Source organism: Chelonoidis abingdonii, chromosome 7, assembly GCF_003597395.2.
Source record: "Chelonoidis abingdonii isolate Lonesome George chromosome 7, CheloAbing_2.0, whole genome shotgun sequence".
In the NCBI taxonomy this organism is placed as follows: domain Eukaryota; kingdom Metazoa; phylum Chordata; order Testudines; family Testudinidae; genus Chelonoidis; species Chelonoidis abingdonii.
In genome coordinates this window covers 101,153,798-101,174,503 of record NC_133775.1, presented here as the reverse complement: position 1 = coordinate 101,174,503, position 20,706 = coordinate 101,153,798, and positions in this window count along the sequence as shown.

Here is a 20,706-nt window from a genome sequence, read left to right as displayed (position 1 = left end):
GTACAATGGGTCTGTTTAATGTACGTTTACACAGAGAAGCGCTGTGATTACTTGTACCATGTTCTCTCCCCCAGATTTCACTAATGAGACTCTTCCACTTAATGACCATCAGTCAAATTGTGACCACGCAGTTACATTGATGTGTGTATGTGTATGGTAAATCTGGAGTAACTCCTTTGGTTGATGGACCTGAGATCAGTTCCTGACTTTCTCATCTTTGGAAGACTGACCTTAAGAAATGAACATTTATTGTTGGAGAAAAAACCACAAAGAATTACAAGGACTTTGCAGACAGGTATTTAAACTAAGGCAAGCAACAATCTCTGAGCCATGTTGTTTTCTGAGATCTGGTCCTTTGCACCACTCAGGCGGCATACAGGTGTCAGTTTTCATCTCCAAATGGTCAGTAGAGACTTACCCTGGTAGCAGAACTCCCTGCTGGTGCATCTCAGCCTGACTGGGGCTCTGTACCTCTAACCACTCTCCTCCGCTCTGCCACTGCAATCCTCCATTGGGATGAGATCCATCAAAGGACCCTGTCTCAATGGCAGACTTGAGAGCTGTCCAGAAGCTATTCTACACACTGGCAGGGCTGGACTGGTCTTGAGATCCAGGTAGGTGAAGCCACCTTTGTGACATGCTGTTTCTGCCTTATTGTGATAGCCAGAGCTCTGACGCAGGAGAGAATCTGCATTCACGACTAATGATAGAAAACTAAGTTTACTTAAAACCCCATTACATAGAGTACGTTAAAAATATCAGTGGTTTTGCATTAATGAGAGTTAGTGCCATGAATACTAACTGGCCTCTCAATAGCATACTATCTGAGAAGTAGCATGCTTCTCTTCAGGGCATTTTTTTTACTGACAATGTTATTTTGACAATCTAGATTTTTCTTTTCTTCTGGTAGACAATAGCAAGTAAAACAAAGGGAAATATGCAGATATTGAAATGCCTATGGACTACAGCACTAGTAAAACTGAGTAATACCACAAATCAAAATGTTGCTTGTAGTTACAAATGAATTTGCTTTGGCTGTACCAGAAACTCTTCTCTCTTTCCTTTTTGTTAGCAGTTAAGTGTGGAGTTTCGCCTACACAACTTTACTGCTAAATTATGGCAGAAATGAAATAGAATTACAAGCATGGTCAAAGCCAATGGAACTTTAAGCTAATTCACTTTAGGGGATGTACTGGCTGCCACTTCCTGCAGCCTCCATTGGCCTGGAGCAGCAAACCGCGTGGCCAGTGGGAGCTGCGATTGGCCGAACCTGCAGTCATGGCAGGTAAACAAACAGGGTCTGGCCCACCAGGGGGCCTACCCTGGCAGGCTGCGTGCCAAAGGTTGCTGATCCCTGGTCTAGCAGATACTGGAAGGAAAAGTTTTAGAGTTTTCTAAAATTCCCTGGCTCACTCTAGACTTTTCCCTTTCTCTGAGACATCCAAAGCCTCAGTGGCTTCTTCAAGCCTGCCTCTTGAGTACAACAGTTATGCTAAGCCAATCAGGGAACAGACACAATATCATGTGAGTTATGTGACCAATCACAGCTAGCCAGCACACAGTGTTTCAAATATCAAGTAGTCCACCTTCAGTAGTTGGAAAAAGAGGTCACATTCCTTTAGTAAATTATTCAATAAGTATTATTCACTCAACTGTAACACTTTGCAAAAGTTCATATAGGTCACAGGAGAGGAGGCTAAATTGATTAAAATAATACTTTAAAATTATTTCTAAACTCCAAATTAGGACTAGTAACTAAATATTATGGAGGTATGACCAGTGGTTTCAAATCTAAGTCAGAAAATGTGTGTAATACTTTGGCAACTCTGTGAATTTCTACATTTCTTTAGTGTTATCTGAGGAAACAGCAAGCTCTGTACTACGAGATAAATCTGAATTTTTTGCTGATATGTAGCTAATAATTAGAGCTGTTTGAAGTGAGCAGTTGCAGTATGTGGGGGGTTCATATACAAATGGTATTGTTCGGAGTCACAGGGAGTTTCTTTGTGAGCAGATGGGGTAACTTGAAATCAACTTCATTTCTAATAATTAAAGAAATGGCAAATGTAGATATTAATTTCATCTCCATTCTCCCCACTCTTCGAATGGCACTTGTCTCCTAAGGCCCCAGTCTTACAAGCTGCCTCACACAAGAAGACCCAGGATGGCTGCCTTAGTGTGTAAGCTCTTTAACGCAGGTTTGATAGATGTATTTGTATAGAGCTTAGCACAATATGTTTCTGATCTGAAGATCTGAATTGGGCACTGCATTATTTGTTACACATGTTCAAACCAGAAATGTAAAGCGAAATTTTTCTTTAGTAACCAAGATTTGCCCGTTTTTGCGTCATTAACCATGTAAAACTATCCACTTCATCCAGGTCTCCATCCTGAACTAGAAATGAGACCTGGTAGACTTGAAACTTGATTACTGTTCACTGAACAGCTGGCACCAATTTCATTCACCCTTTCAGTGAACAAGGATAAAGTTCTACATTTATAAACAAACCAGACCTGCTTGTTTAGTGTTTGCCAAGTGCCAGGATTCGGGCCTGCTTACAAAAAAAATTGCACAGCTCATTTAACATCAGATATTTAGATTAAAAGTCCCCAGAACTTACAGAGCTCTAGATGTCACTGCTTACAGCTTGTTCTACCTTCAGGAAAATCTTTCAGTACAGAAAGAACAGCAGTTCTGTCATTAGCAGCCAGAAAGCTATCAGATCAGCACACCTAACAAATGTCAAATTGCCTTTTTTAATTTTGCAGCTTATTTTATTGGCTATGACGTTATATATGTAGGAATGATTATCAACTAAGCAGTGCATGGCATGAATTTGCAACCACACAGACTTGGAACCATCATCAACAAAACATCATTCTGCTACGTTTTTGTAGCAAGTGGTCAGAATCAGACAAAATCTCTGTGTACCAAAGCATGAAAGCACCATGTAATATTTTTAAATTATCACCAAAGCATTTATGTGGCAGCAGACAAACACAGGGATTTGTTGCAGACTAAATGGGGTTGATTTCAAGGACTATATATTGGGGTAAGTCCTTTTGTGCCTTAAGAGGCATCACATGGAAGATGATGAATGAGAAGGACTAAGATTAGTAAATCTTAGTCCTTCTCATTCATCATCTTCCATGTGATGCCTCTTAAGGCACAAAAGGACTTACCCCAATATATAGTCCTATATAGTGCCTGTCCACCTGCATTATTAGGAAATTGATCATATGGGATCAGTGGTGGATTAACTCACGGGCCCAGAGGCCCTGGCTAATTTGGGAGGCCCCCTGGGAGTGGGAGGCCCAACTGTTCTTTGTGCCCAGGGCCCCAATAAATCTTAATCTGCCTTTGCATGGGATATGCCCACTTGATCGTAAAATGTTCACCACTCAGTTAATCAGAAGGTGAAATAACTTAAAGCTTCCTACAACTATGTTGTTGGGGGAATTTCTTCCTTATCCCAAATAACATTTATTTTCTAAATAAAAACTCTCTCAATTGGCTGTGAATAGTGGAGAAATTAATTATTAGCAAGAATATTCTTGCACAGTTTTTGCTGCATCTACTTAGCACTTTTAACAGCTCCAGAACATTTTCTAACAATAAGACATCATAAAGTACTCAAACTATATTAATTGGATAAAGAAAAGCTTCTTTAAATTCTTTTTTTTCCCACTCAGCCATTCAAACATCCATAATCTCTTTCAATTACAGACAGACTTCAAAGATGTACTCAAGAAAATCATTTAAGATGTAAGGAGATTCAAACTCACCACAAGAAAATGAGAAGGAAGATGGCGTGAATGCTAGTATCATATTGCATAGACTGCTCAATTGCAACATAAAGTTTTTTTGAAGTTGGATGCAGAGGATAAGAAGTGAAGAAAGGTTTCTTTTTCTAACCCACACTGTCTACTCAATTCTGAACAACAGAACTGTCCTCAATGACAGTCAGCCCAGTCAATCTGAGTTGTCTCCACTAGGTAATAATTTGAGTTTAAATTGCAGATATGTTTGTATGGATCCACACCAAGCTGTCTGCCTCTGGGATGGTAGAACGTTATCGGAAGGTGACAAATCCAGAGCCTTCTTTAGTTTCTTCAGGTTCATCCATTGTTGCTCACTGAAGTTCTGGAGGTCCTAGGGAGGAGTTCGGCTACAACCTGCTAGTTGGACATATGTCCTTCCTAGTTACTGAGGACATGGGGAAATACCAGGCCCACTATTTGTGGAAATTATCAACACCCCTCTTTGGGAGGGCAGTGTGTTGGCTGGCATTGAGGAAGAAATTGTTGGGCTCTTACTCAAGTGAACATCAGTGATCTAATCCTATTGATCATGGATATCCTTCAAAGCTCCTTTTTGGGGAAAAATAGGTGAGAAGGTTGTAGTGAGACGACTCTGGTAATAACTGGAGTCTTCAGTTTTTTTAGGCCTGAAACCAGATTGAATGGGGTCAAAGCATGATACAGGAAACTGTATGAGTTATTTTGGTTGATTGTCTACTTTTTAAGACATTGGATTCAGGGATGGTGTTAGATCCTCCTCTGCTAAGAGATGCTTAGAGAACAAAATGGCCAGGATGGTTTATTTGCTTGTTTTTTCTTTTTTTCTAACTGTGTTTGTTTAGAAGGCTCAAAACTTTTGTTTTGGGGACAGACTTGGCTACACATTTTTTGTCGCCTCGAGATGAGATTAATGCAGTATGCTCTACATAGAGCTGCCATTAATTAATTAATAATTATTATTAAACATTTATATTGCAGTGGTACGTAGAGGCCAACCAGGTCAGGATCCCGTTGTGCCAGGTTTTGTTATACAAACATATCAAGACCATCTAGGAAACTAAGCTCGTGCAGAATGTGACTGGTTTGGGACCTATGTACCTAGCTGAGAGACAGCATCTCTCCCAGCATGATACCACCAAAATGATGGCTAATGGGAATGCTGGGTTAACAGCCCACTGGTTAAAATGGAAGTGTTTGGGGGCAAGGAGTTCTTGGTGAGAGAGGTATGTGACTCTGGAAGTCACTCTGTTACCTTGGTCCATGTGATCCTTACCGTAATTATTTGCAAAACTTGCCTACATTCCCAGGTTTTGCGGGAAGGTGTAAGGTAAAAGGCCTGGATTGATTGTTAGGGGAACCTCCTATTTTTGGTAGGTTAAAGGGGCAATTTATATTCTGAGAGATTGGGGCAGATTGGCTTTCAGGAGAATGGTTGTCTTCACTTAGAGCTATTTGCCCTTTTGTTTGCATGCTTCTAATACATGTACAAGAACCTAGAGCCTTGGAGAGGCACTTTTAAGCATATTTAAATATACACCATACATGTGGAACCATTTATCTCATTTCCTTGTAAACTTCCGGTTGCAAATCACGTCAGTCTTTGTTTCTGCAGTATTTTAAGTGAAAGTGTTATGTTATTTTCAAAATAATAAGTCATGCAAATATTTTCTTTTTGGCACTTTGCATACATACACATGTTTTGCATTAATGAGAAATTATAAAGGGATCTTCTGCCAGATTTACTCAAAACTGTATGGCAAAGCTATTTATATCCTGGAGCTAAAGCTGCCCATACACATTTTCAGAATCTTTTGAGTTTCATTTCAGCTTTGAGAAACCCTTTAATTTCTTTTCCTTGCCTTCCTTTGGCCTCTTGGGATCGCTTTGTACGTACTGGATTGTCATTGATATTTGCTTTAGCTATACTGCAATTATTGCCATCCTTGTCATACTGTTATAGACTGCAGGAGTCTGTCTTCTGCCACATGTCAGTTACGCTGAACTGAAGTGACTGGATTGTTTATGAGCAATGTTTGCAGGGGTATAACATCAGTTTCAGACTAAAATAGCCATAAAGACTTTAGAGCAATGTCAAACAAAATCCTCAACCCTAAATCCTAATATTAGCTGTCTTGCCATGAAGGCAGCGTCCAGGAAAGAAGATCGCTGCTTACTCTACAAGGGAAAAGAAAACAAAGGCAAAATAATGGGAAAACTTGCATATAAAAGAAAAGAAAACAAAGTCTCATAAGTCTACAATTAGACCAGACATTGGATTGGATTTCAGAGTATTAAGTCTAGTTCTGCAGACGGAACTCAGATCTTTATTACTGATTGCTGCAATGTCACTGCTTTATGAAGTGATTCCTGCATATACATAGTGTATCTGAAGTATAAAACTCCTCATCTTTCCATCCCTGTTACTCAGTTATTAATGAGCTATTGCCCCTTTTTCCAAGATTCGTAAAACTATTAGCTTATGCAAGGTTTGAACAAGAATTCTGTTATCATTTTCTGGGAAGTATCACATTGACACTTTCTCCTTAGCAAGTTCTGAGGCTCAGAAGTTTAGTCCCATGTTGCTAAACACAATTAGTGAAGCAGGTCATGTGTTATGGGCAAGGTACCTGATGGGGAGGACAAGGGAAAAATGAGAGGAATTGGCATGTAGTGTCTGAATGCAGGTCAGTTTGTGATAAAAAAAAACAACTTCAAACATTTCTGAGAACATAAGAGGCCTGATTTTCCTCTCCCACACTGATATAACCCAACTGAGAGGCGAATGAGTCCCAATGTGTGCAAGTAGTTCTTAAGCCTATCTTAATTTAAACACCAGGCACTTATGGAAAAGTGAATCCAGGCTCCCACGAATCAAGGCTTGCTATTATATTTCTGAAGATTGGATCTGTAATCATTTTCTCCCATAGCATTTGGACCAAAATTATTATTATGCTATCTATCTATCTATCTATCTATCTATCTATCTATCTATCTATCTATCTATCTATCTAAGAGAGACAAAGAGAGACAGAGAGAGAGAGACCCTTTTTATTCTGGTATATATATTTCTAACATAAGCAATATGCAGAATAGGTTTAATACAGTTTAGATTTATTGTAATAAGTCACAGAAAGGGAATAGTAAAGAGATCTAAGAGTTAAAGAAGCAAAATGTGACCGAGTTTTATCTACAGAATTGTAGTTTATGATATGACAGAACATTACACATGTGAAGCAAAGTGAAGACATAAAGGCAAAGTGAAGCAAAGTGAAGACATTACACAAGTGAAGCAAAGTGAAGACAGAAAGAAACAAGAGATCAATTGGGGCAGGGAATGTTAATCGATTGGATACGTGATGGCCCCAACAGCAATATAAAAATTAATAAAATATCTCTGTAACAAAATGAAGATAATCAACCATTAGAAAGCGACAAAGAGTCCTGTGGCACCTTATAGACTAACAAACGTATTGGAGCATAAGCTTTCGTGGGTCATTTTTATCAAACAATCCAGACTTTTTAGCGTACACCTTCCCAGAAAACCTGGGAATGTAGACAAGCTTTGCAGATAATTACGGTAAGGATCTCATGGACCAAGGTAACAGAGTGACTTCCAGAGTCACATACCTCTCACCAAGAACTCCTTGCCCCCAAACACTTCCATTTTAACCAGCAGGCTGTTAACCCAGCATTCCCACTGGCCATCATTATGGTGGTATCATGCTGGGAGAGATGCTGTCTCTCAGCTAGGTACATAGGTCCCAAACCAGTCACATTCTGCACGAGCTTAGTTTCCTAGATGGTCTTGACATGTTTGTATAACAGCACCTGGCACAACGGGACTCTGACCTGGCTGGCCTCTACATACCACTGCAATCTGATGCATCTGACAAAGTGGGTATTCAACCATCAAAGCTTATGCTACAATACGTCTGTTAGTCTATAAGGTGCCACGGGACTCTTTGTCGCTTTTTACAGATCCAGACTAACACGGCTCCCCCTCTGATACTCAACCATTAGAAGAGATTGCCAAAGGATGTGGTACATTTCTTCATCACTTGATGTCTTTAAAAGAAGACTGGATCTCTTTCTAAATACGTTTAAACATAAGGTGTTGTGCTAGAGACAGGAATGAACTGCTGACTGAAAGTTCATGTTCTGTATTATACCGGGGTCAGACTAGATCATTATTATAATTCCTTATAGTCTTAAAATGTAGGAGTTTATAAAATGACAGTCAGAGAGGAATGACCCTAAGAAGATTGTGCAACACCTGTCCTAGGTTCCCTGGATGAAGCCGGAGTATGCTGGGATTATCTTGAAACTAAAAATGGGTAAATATTCACAACCAATGATGTTATATGATGAATTTCACCTTTTCTCACCGTCATTCTCAAATTGTCCATGAACAGACTGGATTAAGGCATCCTCAAGTTTATTAGTTATTCAGAATTAGTGATCTGTGAACATACATAACTGATTTTCAAAATCAATATTTCAAGGGACATATTTTTCTACTATTTGCTCAGCTGAAATTAAAAAAGCGCTAAAATATACGAAAGTTCTGCTAATGTAATGTAAAAACATTCAGAGCCATATTCTCAACTGGTGTATATCAGCCCTTAATGTTTTCATTCAGCAACCCTCTGCCAGAAGTGTCTGAACTTTGCCCAATTCGCCAGATGTCTGAGGGTTGGTCCTAATTTTGAATGATATGGAGAAGCCTGCCAAGTCCTCCACCTGGACCAGAATGAAGCATAAATACCATCCCCTCAGGCCATATCTCCATGTTAAAGAAAAGGGTAGGGGTGACCTACATTTGACCACCCCTTCTGTTTTAGTGCTCAGAACCTCCTGAACAGTGGCTGATTGAAAAATACAAATCTCAGTAGATAAAGAAACAACATCAAAGACGCTTTTCCCCAACACTAGCAGTAGAATGTTCTGGAAGAGTACATTAGCTGAACTTTCTGAGGTGTGCGTAAGAAATATTCAAAAGCCACTAGGGCCTCCTCACTGTAAGGGGATTGCCATGTTCTGAACTACTTTGCTTTCTGAACTATTCTGACAGGGTCAGGTTTGCGTAGTGTCAGAGCCTCATCTGTGAAGCCGTTGGGAAATGGCGAGGTGGAGAGTTCTTTGAAGCTGAGGTACTGTTTACTCTGAATGCCCATGGCTGTCTCTTTGTCATTTCACATCCACAATCAGTGCAGAAAGGAGCATCTGTCTGCTGAACTTGAGGAAGGAAGTTATAAATTTGAATCTAGGCTGATCAATAGAAGGTCCCCTTTCACTTCCCCACAACTGTGGACTGGGGTTTCTATTTGTGAGAGCTTGTTAGAATATGCAGCATGGAAAGCTAGTCTAACACACTTTTATGACAGACATAACCAGAGACACTTGAGGTAAGATTAAAAATCAGCCTGCTCTGAGGATGTTCACTGGCAGCAGTGATAGGAAATTATTGTACATGTTTAATGCCATGTTTATCTCTTAACAAAGGACACCCACAATTAGTTTCCCTATTTGGCTGTGATAAACTCCATGTGCAGTATGGCAGATGTGTGTGTTTGCACATAGGAGGGATCAAGGACGAGAGGCTCTCTGGATGCCATGTGTGGAGAGGAAGGGGAGGGCTCTGTGGGGCTAGTGCCAATGGCAGGTCCTATGGAAGGCTCTGACATTCTCTGCGCTCCCAGCTGTCACTCGCCATACTGCTTTGGGGAAGGAGCACTGGGAGACCAAGGACGTCCATCGTCCTCTCCCAGCAAGTTCCTCCCTATATGGAGGAGAGGGAGGGGAAGTTTCAGTCTGTTGGCCTCACTCTGGGTATGGTGGAGGTCGAGAGGGTCAGGAACCCTTTTACTGATCCCTTGAGCCATGTTTGGCAGGGATGATTAACAGTGTCCATACAGGGAGTGAGGATCATCAGCAAAACAGGGGGCTACCCAGCCCTCCTATCAGTTTGCAAGAAGTTTATCAAAGGGCTCCTGAGAGTTCCCTGTCACCCAATAATGGCCAACCAACACCTCCAAAAGATGGGTGCCTGCAGCAGACACAGCACATGCCACTGATTTATTCCTCTCCACTTTGTTTTAATCCTATTGACAATGGCTAGCTTTGTGCTTCAGCAAGTTTGATGGCATCAGGCAGCCAAGTTTCACAGCTGCTTCCAGACGCCATGGAATATCTTATTTTGCACTAACCAAAAGCATGCTCTCAGCTCCTCATCCAACAGGTGATACTTCAAATAGATGGGTTTTCCTCTGAAGGAGAAAGTGATAATGATATCTGGGGCTTCTTCTTTTTTATATGAGGAGTTGGTTACAGCTCTGTGTCCATTAGATACTTCTATAAATGCAGGCTTCGAATAGTTATTCTTTCAAGCTTCCCCTGCTACTTATTATCTGCAATACAGGGGTTAGCTGTACACTGATTATATAAGAGTCATTAAAATAGAGCTGAGCAGGAAATGGTTTTCCTGAGCCTCTGAGAGTTTGAGAGTTTGAAATTTTCCCCATCCGGAACTGGGCTAAAAAGTTGAAATCTTTTTAATTTTTCACCAATTGATCATTTAAAATTTTTTCAGACCAGGTCAATCAAAACATTTTAATTTTGACCCTTTAATTTTTTTTAAACCTTCTTAAAAAGTATATCTAAATTAAAATTTCTAAACAAAAAGTCATTTTGAACCAAAAATTTCCTTTTCAAAATGTCAGACAAAAAGTTTTGAAATTGTCAAATCAAGAGATTCTTCAAAAGAGACCCTTTCTCATGAACAGCGTTGATTGCACGGAAACGTCATTTTCTGAAAAAAAGTTGTCAGAATATTCCTGACCATGTCTAGTAAGTAGAGAACAAACAACTGCAGATGAGAAACCTTGCAAATGCTTGTGAAACTTCACTCTCCTTTGATCAAATTTCTCATCTGGACAATTGCCAAGGTGCTGAAAGAAAATGGAGCGACGTGGGTGAAGGAAAAAAGGAAATCAACAGAGAGCTAATTTTTCTGGATTTCCATATGAAGAATCACTGTCCACCATTTTCTACTTGCTGACAGAATAGGTGCCAAGAGAAATAGCAGATGTGACCCTAGCTTTCCTTCCCCCACCAAAGGATATGGATGGTTGTTTTTATGATAAACATAGCTGTTTTCAACAGAATGAAATAAATTAGTTTTACATTCATTACCTAACCACTTTCCTTCCAAACACCACTTTAGACCCCAGCCATTACTCTAGCATTCAGAATGATCAATTCAGCATGGTAATTCGAGCACATGAGTAGCATACTCACTGAGTTCATTGGGACAACACACATGCTTGAAATAGATACATGCTTAAATATTATGCTGAATCTGGGTCTAAAGTAATTGCCGTCTTTCCATACTGTGATCTCTGTTTTTAATTTTCGCTAACTTGACCGTCTGTTTTCCCGCCATTTTAACACATGCAATGCCAAAATTGTATTTTGAATGCCAACTAAGTGACATTCTTTGAAGTGGGTGATAGAACATGCTAGTGGAAATTCCCCCCCTTTTTTTTTCAGTGATAGAAGGATATATTTTTAGAGCTGGAGTAACTGAGGCCCACTGTCAGAAGCCACCAAGTCTGAGTTGTCACGGTATTTATGACATCAAAACACATTGGGCCAGATTTTCAGCCAGACTTGTATTTTGTATAGCCACTGATGTGAATGTACTCAGCTGAGTGTACTAAAGTGAGCATATAAAATCAGGGGACAAGGCTAAACAATTTGCTCATAATAAATATTGCAACAGGATGGCTCTTTTTAGATTAAAAGTGTTTAGATAGCCTGCAGCTTACCTGAAGGTCTCACACCCAGGTTTCCTCAAGAGATCCCTAGATTAGTTGGCCAATTTATTTATATTTAGAGTGTACGTATGCCTTTGTCAGTCTGGTGCTAGGAATGTTTCTGACAATAATTGCTTGCTAATTGGAAACCAATTCAATACATAGACAAGTATGTGTCTGAAGAAAAAACTGAATGAGTTTTTTTCCTTTTTCAAAGATGCACAGAGTACTGTTTCAGCACATTAATTATAATGGTGCATAGGGCAATGAAGAAATCCTGTTCCAGGATTTTTCAGTGACCGTCACAGATGAAATGTTAGCTAACAAAGTCTACTCTGTTCTAGTGTCACATTCCTTTATTGTGTATGTTGCCTAACATCCTTCAACAATGAAAAGTCTTAAGGTAAATCAGAGATGAGAGTTTCCTCCACAGTAAAATGGGTTCTAACAATGTACATCTCAGAGCTGGTCAGGAACATTCCATCAGAATGAGTTTCCAATGGAAAATGCAGTTTCTGTAAAACTGAAATTTTCTGCAGGAAAATTTAGATTTTTCCATCAGGAAAATTGAAATGAAATATTTCGTTTCAGTCCTGTTAATTCAAACTTGAATATTTTATCTTTTGAACTGATCCAAAATGCTTTGTTTTGAATCTGTTCAACAAAACACTAACTTTGCTTCCCTGTTGCACTCTGCTTTAAATGGGAGTTGTACTTTCACGTCCCAGTCTCTCCTATAATCTAGACTCCCTGGAGGACTACATCTTCCATATGGCAATGCACTGATTTTCTTTTGACCAAGCTGTGTGGTGCATCCCAGAAGACACATGCCTTTCGGTGCATTATGGGATTGGTAGTCCAGTTAAGAATCTTAGCCCATAGGAGGGCATGCCAGGCTAGAACTACAACTCCCATAAGGCAATGCACACTAGGGAAATACAATTTAATGTTGAAATGAATTGAAACAAAACATTCTGGGTCATTTTTTCAGCAAATTGAAACAAACCATTTAAAGCTTGGAAATATCAAAATGTTTCAACTAGGGGTGAAAGAAAAATTTCTCTCTTACCGGTATGGGGTGAGGGGGAGGAAGGCAGCTTTGCCCCTGGAAGAGGTGGGGCCTTGGTCAGAAGGGGCAGGGCTGGGGGGATCAGCATCCTCCAGCCAGCCCACCTGCACCGCCTGGGGCTCCAGCGGCACTTTAAAGGGCCCAGGGCTCTGGCCACTGGGGCTACTGCAGCAGACGGAGCCCCAGGCCCTTTTAAATGGCCGACCCCTGGGTAGTTGCTCCTTTTGCTCCCCACCGTAGCCCAGCCCAGAGGTGGGCAAAAGAGGCAGGGACGTTAGAGCACTGTTGCCATGGCAGCGCTTTAAGCATGATTTTGAGGGATCTGACTCATGATTTTTGAGCTCTTGAAGCTGGCAATCCTGAAATTAGAGATTGCAAGAACATCACAATAATCTCATCTGATTTCCAGCATAATATAAACCATAGCATTCCATCCCATAATTCCTTCATGAAGCTCAATAACTTCTGGTTGGACTAGGGCATCTCTTTTAAAGAACAGAAACCACTGTCTTCACACCTCTCTTGTTATCTTATACTGGTTTGTAAAAGTGACCCTTTTTTAAACTATTACTTAATCAGTCCCAGCTTCCTCCCTCTCCTGTATTTTTCCATAGCTCTCAAGTTTTCCTCTGTTTCTATGCTCCATTTTATAAATGGACTCTTATTTGTACAGCAGATTAAAATAGTTACAAATCATGTCCTCTAACATTTAGTATGCTGTACATTAACTTAAAAGCTGTGTTATCTGGCACTTTATCAAACCAAAAAGCTCTAATAACCAGCATTTCTGATATATCCTGATACAAATCCTCAATCTAGTAACTGGGACTAGTATACTGCCCAGGAGATATGAAATTGCACATTCTGCACTCTACTTTTATGCAAAAGAGTCAAAAGCAAGCTGGTATCAGAGATTTATTCAAAAAAGCAGCTTCCAGGGTGTGTCATAGGGTTATTACAGATTCAGCCCAATCTCGTACACCTTCTACATCTACAATGATAATTGATGTTCACAATAATGACCCTGAGGCTCTGCAAGACCCTGCAAGGCCTTCTGATTCATCAAAGAAAGATTCAATTATATTCAGTGTAGTTTTAGCGTTAAGTGTATTTTAGTAGTAATCTGGGTGTACGCCATGCCCTGCCCATAGTGATACCCAGTAGCATTAGATAACCTACTTTATAGAAAACTTTACCTGTATATATCTAAATGCTTCCAGAAACCAGCTACTCTGCAGTGCAGCACTACTACTGGATTGGTGAGTATCTGTATACTATTTTATACTTTATTCATAATATAATAATAACAGTAGATATACCTATCTCCTAGAACTGGAAGGGACCTTGAAAAGTTCACTCGCCTTCACTAGCAGGACCAAGTACTGATTTTTGCCCCAGATGGCTCAAAGATTGAACTCACAACCCTTGGTTTAGCAGGCCAATGCACAAACCACTGAGCTATCCCCCCATTTTATTATAGTCTAATTCTTTGAAAATTAGTTTTCAGTTGGTAAGTATAACTCTCAGTTAACTGGAATTTTGATTAACTGGCGCCCCCCATTCTCCCAATATGCCAGATAACAAAGCTTTTTCTGAACTTCTAAACAATTGTATGGAGTCTTGCTTTAGCACTGTTTCAGGGACCTATAATCATTAGCCCTGAATGTGCACTGTCGCACATGGCGCTTTAATATAGGATGAAACGTGTTGATAAATTAGATGGCGCAATAATATTTCATTCATGGATTTTAATTTACTTCCAACCAGATGGTATTTCTTAGTGTCCCAGAAAGTTAATGTCACTGTTATTAAACCACTTCAACCATACGGTTTAACTTCCCGAATCAAATGCACAAGCGACAGGAAGTACCGTTATAAAATTGAGTGTCAGTCATATAATTAGTTCTCTATAAATCTACCATTCTCAAACTTTACACCCTTTATACTTTATACAAAAGTAATTAAAGCTATTTACAGCCAAACATCACATATTGCAATGAAACGCTCATTTCCTTGATGCCCCACTGTGCCTTGTGATGTAACTGATGTAACTGGTGTTTTGTTCACCCTTTGCTTCTCTAGGATACTATGAATATGTTTGAGATCATGCATTTGTGAGACAGCATGGATCTCTGGTGAAAACGAAGCATAAGCCCAATTTTGAAATACTTGTGTACTACAGCCCACTTTGTGTAGTGTGGCTTTATGTGCACACACAAATAAACAATTAGATGTTCTGATGCCTAAAGATAGGATATTGCTGTATGAAATGATGCCTTTTTGAATCTGGGAATACTTTTGAATACAAATTGTTTCAGAATGGTCTCAGTACTTTGCCATTTTACATTAGGAGCAAATGCAGCCTTTAAAGTTATAGTTCTGAATCCAGGGGGAAGATCCTCAGATATTATGAATTGTCATTGCTCTGTTAACTTCAACGGAGCTATGGCAGTTTGCACAAGTTGAGGATCTGGCCCCAGATATTTCATTTCATGTTAATTACCATTGGCAAAAATTCCCTGTGGCAAAAATGTTACAGACTTGACAGAGATTTTACAGCTTATCTGCACTTTGACCGTGCAACTTTTGCAACACAATGGCACCAAATTCATCACGAAGCTTTCCTCTAGAGTTTATGATCCTTCGCACAGTACTCCTTCCTGCTGACAGCATGGACCTCAGCTGTAGACAGGTATTTCCCTGAAGAAAATAGAAAGAGCAATACCAACGCCTGTAAATCAAGTACATATATACTGTGATGGGGCAAGGCCAGATGGCTACAGTAAAGTACTGAGAAACAGGTATGTTAGCCCCAGGCTAAACAAATCCCTAGTACCCTGGTAACCAAATGGCAGTTGCTCCAGGTTAATCAAGGCACCTGGAGCCAATTAAGATCTTTCTAGAAGGCAGTAGAGATAGCTACTTTAATTAGAACACCTGCAGCCAATCAAGGCAGGCTAATCAGGGCACCTGGGTTTAAAAAGGAGCTCACTCCAGTCAGGCAGGGAGGAGCCAGAGGAGAAGGAGTGTGTGTGAGGAGCTGGGAGCAAGAAGGCAAGGAGCTGAGAGTGAGAGAGTGTACTGCTGGAGGATTGAGGAGGACAAGCGTTATCAGACACCAGGAGGAAGGTCCTGTGGTGAGGATAAAGAAGGTGTTTGGAGGAGGCCATGGGGAAGTAGCCCAGGGAGTTGTAGCTGTCATGCAGCTGTTACAGGAGGCACTATAGACAGCTGCGATCCACAGGGCCCTGGGCTGGAACCCGGAGTAGAGGGCGGGCCTGGGTTCCCCCCAAACCTCCCAACTCCTGATCAGACACAGGAGGAGCTGACTCAGACTGTGGGTTCCACAAGAAGGGAAGATCACTGAGGTGAACAAATCTGCCAATAAGCGCAGGACCCACCAAGGTGGAGGAGGAACTTTGTCAAAATACACACTAATATTAAACAGCTTTTGATAGCATAGGAATCTGAATGAAACTATTGCTACCTTTTTAGTTTTTTTTAATGGCTTCATTATGCTTAATAGTTGGTGCAAGGACACTCATGCTATCAGACATTACATTTTCCTATTTTCTACCTGGTACATTTTGGGTTAACTACTGATATGCTCTATCCAGAGCAGAGTGACTTGTTGAGGGGGGGGAGAGGAGAGAAAGAACAGCCATGAATATATTCATTTGAATCTGAATTTGTAGTCAGTCATGTTCATGATCCTTTTTCACTCGCCTTCCACAGACATTTGAGTTTTATTAGCATAACTACATGTGAAAAGTGAATGCTTAATTTAGTCAATTTTCTAAAAGCAAATTTTGCTATATATATTTGATTTTTACAATTAGCAATTAGAGCAGTGTGGATTAATTATGTAAAGTCATATGGTGATGTTCCAGTTTCCTAACTGGATGATTTATGTGCATAATAAACACAGAGTAATTTGTGAATAAAGCAACTGAATTGCTCACAGAAAAATTCACAAATAATTTCAACTAACTGTAACACTTCACAGTTTTGCAATTTTCTTGGACCATTAATGAACAATAAAAAATGTTGAAATATGCCAAATAATTAATATATTGTGAGTTATTTGCTCAGTTCTAATTCCAGGCTAAAAACAGCTGTAGGTGCACACCAGCATCCGAGGGGAAATGCATCCTGTAGCTCTGTTACTTTAAATCTGCCTTTGACAGGGGTGAAACCCCATAATAGGCTGGAAAGTGGTTAATAGCCAATCATTTACAGCACAGGTGCAACAGATGTAACTAATCAGTTGCTTCTCAGTCACAGAGGTGGGTCTGCGAGGCATCAGGTGATAATTTAGTAGATACCTGGCTTCATAAAAGGGGAAAGAGTTCAGTCTGAAGGAAGGAATCACAGAGGTTCCTCTGATGGGGCTGGTGCCTGAGTTTGTAGGAGAACAGGACTGTCAGAGAGACAGTTTAAGGGGCTAGTGCTTGGTGCTAGAGCTGGTGAGGTGACTGTGGATTGCTAAGAAGGAGGCTGAAGACAGAGCCCAGAAGAAGGGCAGAGTGGTTGAGACTCTTTTGGATATTGCTTTGAGCTTTTGTTGCCTGGAAAGGGTGCTTCTCAGCTGGGGGACTGACTTGCCACCAAAGGCAAATAACCAGCAGGAGGTATGGGAGATGAAGATCCTGGAGACATCATGCCCCGCTGCCAAGGGATGCTCTAGTGTGAGTGTGCGCCATACCATGGCTATTGTGGCTATCTATTTTCCATTCACATTGCTCTTGCTTCAGTCACTGAGTTGTATATGACTTACTCATGTCAGCCACAGAGTACAGCATGTCTGTCCTGCAGCTTCTGCTAACTCCTTAAGACTTATTTAATTTCCTCTACAGTGCCCAGTGTCTACAGTGCCCGGTGTCTCTAGCAGTTCTAGAATGAGCAGAGCAGGGGAACCTCAGCAGTTTATGCCTAAGGAGCAGTACATTTTCCAGCAGCTGTCAAGTGATGGTGCCAGACAGTTGCTCTCCTTAAGCATGTGGGAAATACTCATGGTGGCCTCACTTGGTGCTAACAGCTCTAAAACTGAAGTGCCGGTTGGTGGGGATTGTAGTCTAGATTTGAGCAAATTGTTTCAGTTGGGGATTATTTATTCATCATTTAAGCCTTGCAAGCCCCTGAGCTGATTGATTACTCTGTCCAATACTTCTGTTCACTCTGTTATCTCATGGGCTGGTCTTCTCCCATTAAAGTCAGTGTCCGTTCTGCCATTGATATGAATGGATTCAGGATTAGACCTTTGCTTTGTAGGTTACTGGGGGTATTTCTAAGCTTAAAATGCTACAGTTGTGCCACTGCAGCTGCACTGCTGTAGTGTTTCAGTGTAGATGCTACCTATGCTGAAGGAAAAGATTCTACTGTCAGCACAGGTAATCCACCTCTGTGAGAGGCAGTAGCTAGGTTGATGGAAGAATTCTTCCTTTGTCCTAGTGCTGTCTATACAGGGGCTTAGTTCACTTAACTATACCTCTCTGGCACGTAGACTTCCCCCATACCCCTGAGTGACATAGTTATGCCAACCTAATTTGTTTAGTGTAGACTGGGCACAAGTCAAAATCTTCTTTCTTAGGCTGTGAGTCAGTACTTTGGATTACCATGCTGGTTCTATAACTGTCTTCTAGTCTGAGTTTGGTGTCTTGAGTTACCTTTGTGATTGGTTTCAGAGTGGTAGCCATGTTAGTTTGTATCAGCAAAAACAATGAGGAGTCCTTGTGGCACCTTAGACTTTTATTTGGGCATAAGCTTTTGTGGGCTTGAACTTCATCAGATGCATGGAGTGGAAAATACAGGAGAAGGTATAAATATATGAAAAGATGGGAGTTGCCTTACCAAGTGTGAGGTCAGTCTAATGAGAGAATTCAATTAGCAGCAGGATACCAAGAGAGGAAAAATAACTTTTTTTTTTTTGGTACTTGAAATGGGCCACTCTTATTACCAACAGTTGACAAGAAGGTGTGAGTAACAGTGGGGGGGAAATTAGGTTTAGGTTTTGTAATGACCCAACCACTCTCAGTCTTTATTCAGTCCTAATTTGATGGTATCAATTTGCAAATTAATTCATGTTTGGCTCTTTTTATCCCATGTGGAAACCTGGTCCTAGCTCAATAATATGTAGCTCTCATACAGTGCTCTTTATCCAGAGATCTAAAAGGGCCTTACAAAAGAGGTTAGTATTATCACCATTTTAGAGCTGTAAAGAACATATGTAAACCCTGCAAACATGAAAAATGAATGTTTCTTTTGAAAAAAACATGACTTGCTTTGTCAAATATACCTGCTTAAGGTAACCCTCAACTGTCATTCTTCCCTCAGCCCAAACCCACTTAACTGCACTTAGACCTGCAACTAAGAAGCCACACACATCTTGAACTTGCCCTCTGCCTCAAACAATATCCTGTTGTTGGCTAGAGTTGCTCTACAATGAGAACAGGCAATGGAACTCTGGCCAATCGCCACTTCCACAATGGGACAAAGGGGGGAGCATTGCTTTGTGCAATAAATTCACACAATCTTCTTTACTATTGGCAAAGCTGGCAGGCACAACACTTTCCCTTCAGAAGACTTGACACCATTGTGTTATAGGTTTTTTATTTTCATCTTAAGAAATGTGTGACATGCACCTGGCTTAATCAAACTCACACCCTGTTTATCAAAAGTTTTTGTGAAGGCTAATGAACCTTCAAGTGATCCTGGCATGACTTACGGTTTTCTATCAAATAATGTTTCAAGGTTTTATGTGCCTTCAATTTGATGTGAAGCCAGTGAAACTCATCAGTTTTGACTTTTTTTGCTTTGTCATTTTGGATTCATTTGAACTAACAAGATTTGTGTGGTCTGGATCTATAGGATGGAATGTTCACATGTCTCTGCTGAGCTTAGCATATTTCTTCTCTTGCCCACATTCAGATTCCCTTTAATGCCCTTAAAATTATGGTCATGTGAGTAGCATTGTACACTTTATTTTTCAGTACAGGATTACAAATACAACCCAATCACTATAGCTGAATAGTCTGAGCTCAGCAGGCTAGTATCTGAGTTAACAGTTGTGCAAATCCAGAGTAGCTTCATGGCGATTATATTGATGGTGTCAAGACCAAAATCATGGCCAACATTTGCAGTTAAATTTAGGATCTAACCGTTACACTTTTACCACAAAGGCAACGGAGTCTTTTGAACTGGTTTTGTACCAGACATGGAATTTGTGCTGCAGCAGCATTTCAGTGGCATTTTAGAGACAGTCAGCTATGTCAAGGTGGGCAGGCACAAACCATGACACACATTGCTGAGGACTGCAAAATAACTCAGCTTCCTGGAGGTCTTTGTGCCTTCAACATTGTTCATAAGAAAACTTTGGCTTGGCATATGCCAAATAATAAAATTAATAACTGTTAAAAGAACAGTATACCCCAATTAGCGCATTTGCTGACAGACTCCTGCATACAGTTATCTTCTGCTGATGCCCTACGGCCTATTAATTCTCTAGTATGTCCCTATTTTCTCCCACAAGCATCTGCCAAACTTCTTGTCACACCCTCTAACAGATGGGATGTCTTCCCCAACTCTCTTTGGGTGACTTCCTTCCCTTCGCTCTAATCCCTCCTTAAGACCCACTTCTACTGTGAAGCCCACTGGAAATGAGTGAATTATGACCTGGCACATGAATATCTATTGATCATAAATTGTATGTTGTCACAGTGAACATGCCTTTGATTAGCCACACAGAGTCAACTTTTCAGAAATGCTTAAGTCCTACTTTTAAGAGTACCTGAGAGCCATATTAAGGTATGTAGGCATCTAAAGTTGCAGATCGATACCTAGTAGGATTTTCAAAAGTCCAATAGGTAAGGTGCCTAAATGCCTCTGAACAGCTGGCTTTCAGGTACTTAGACTTTGAATGGGACTTGAGCTCTTAAATGACTCGGTTGCTTTTAAAAAAAAAAAAAATCTACACCAAGTCTGGTTACTGACACCTGACTTTCATACACATCCCTTCCACACTGT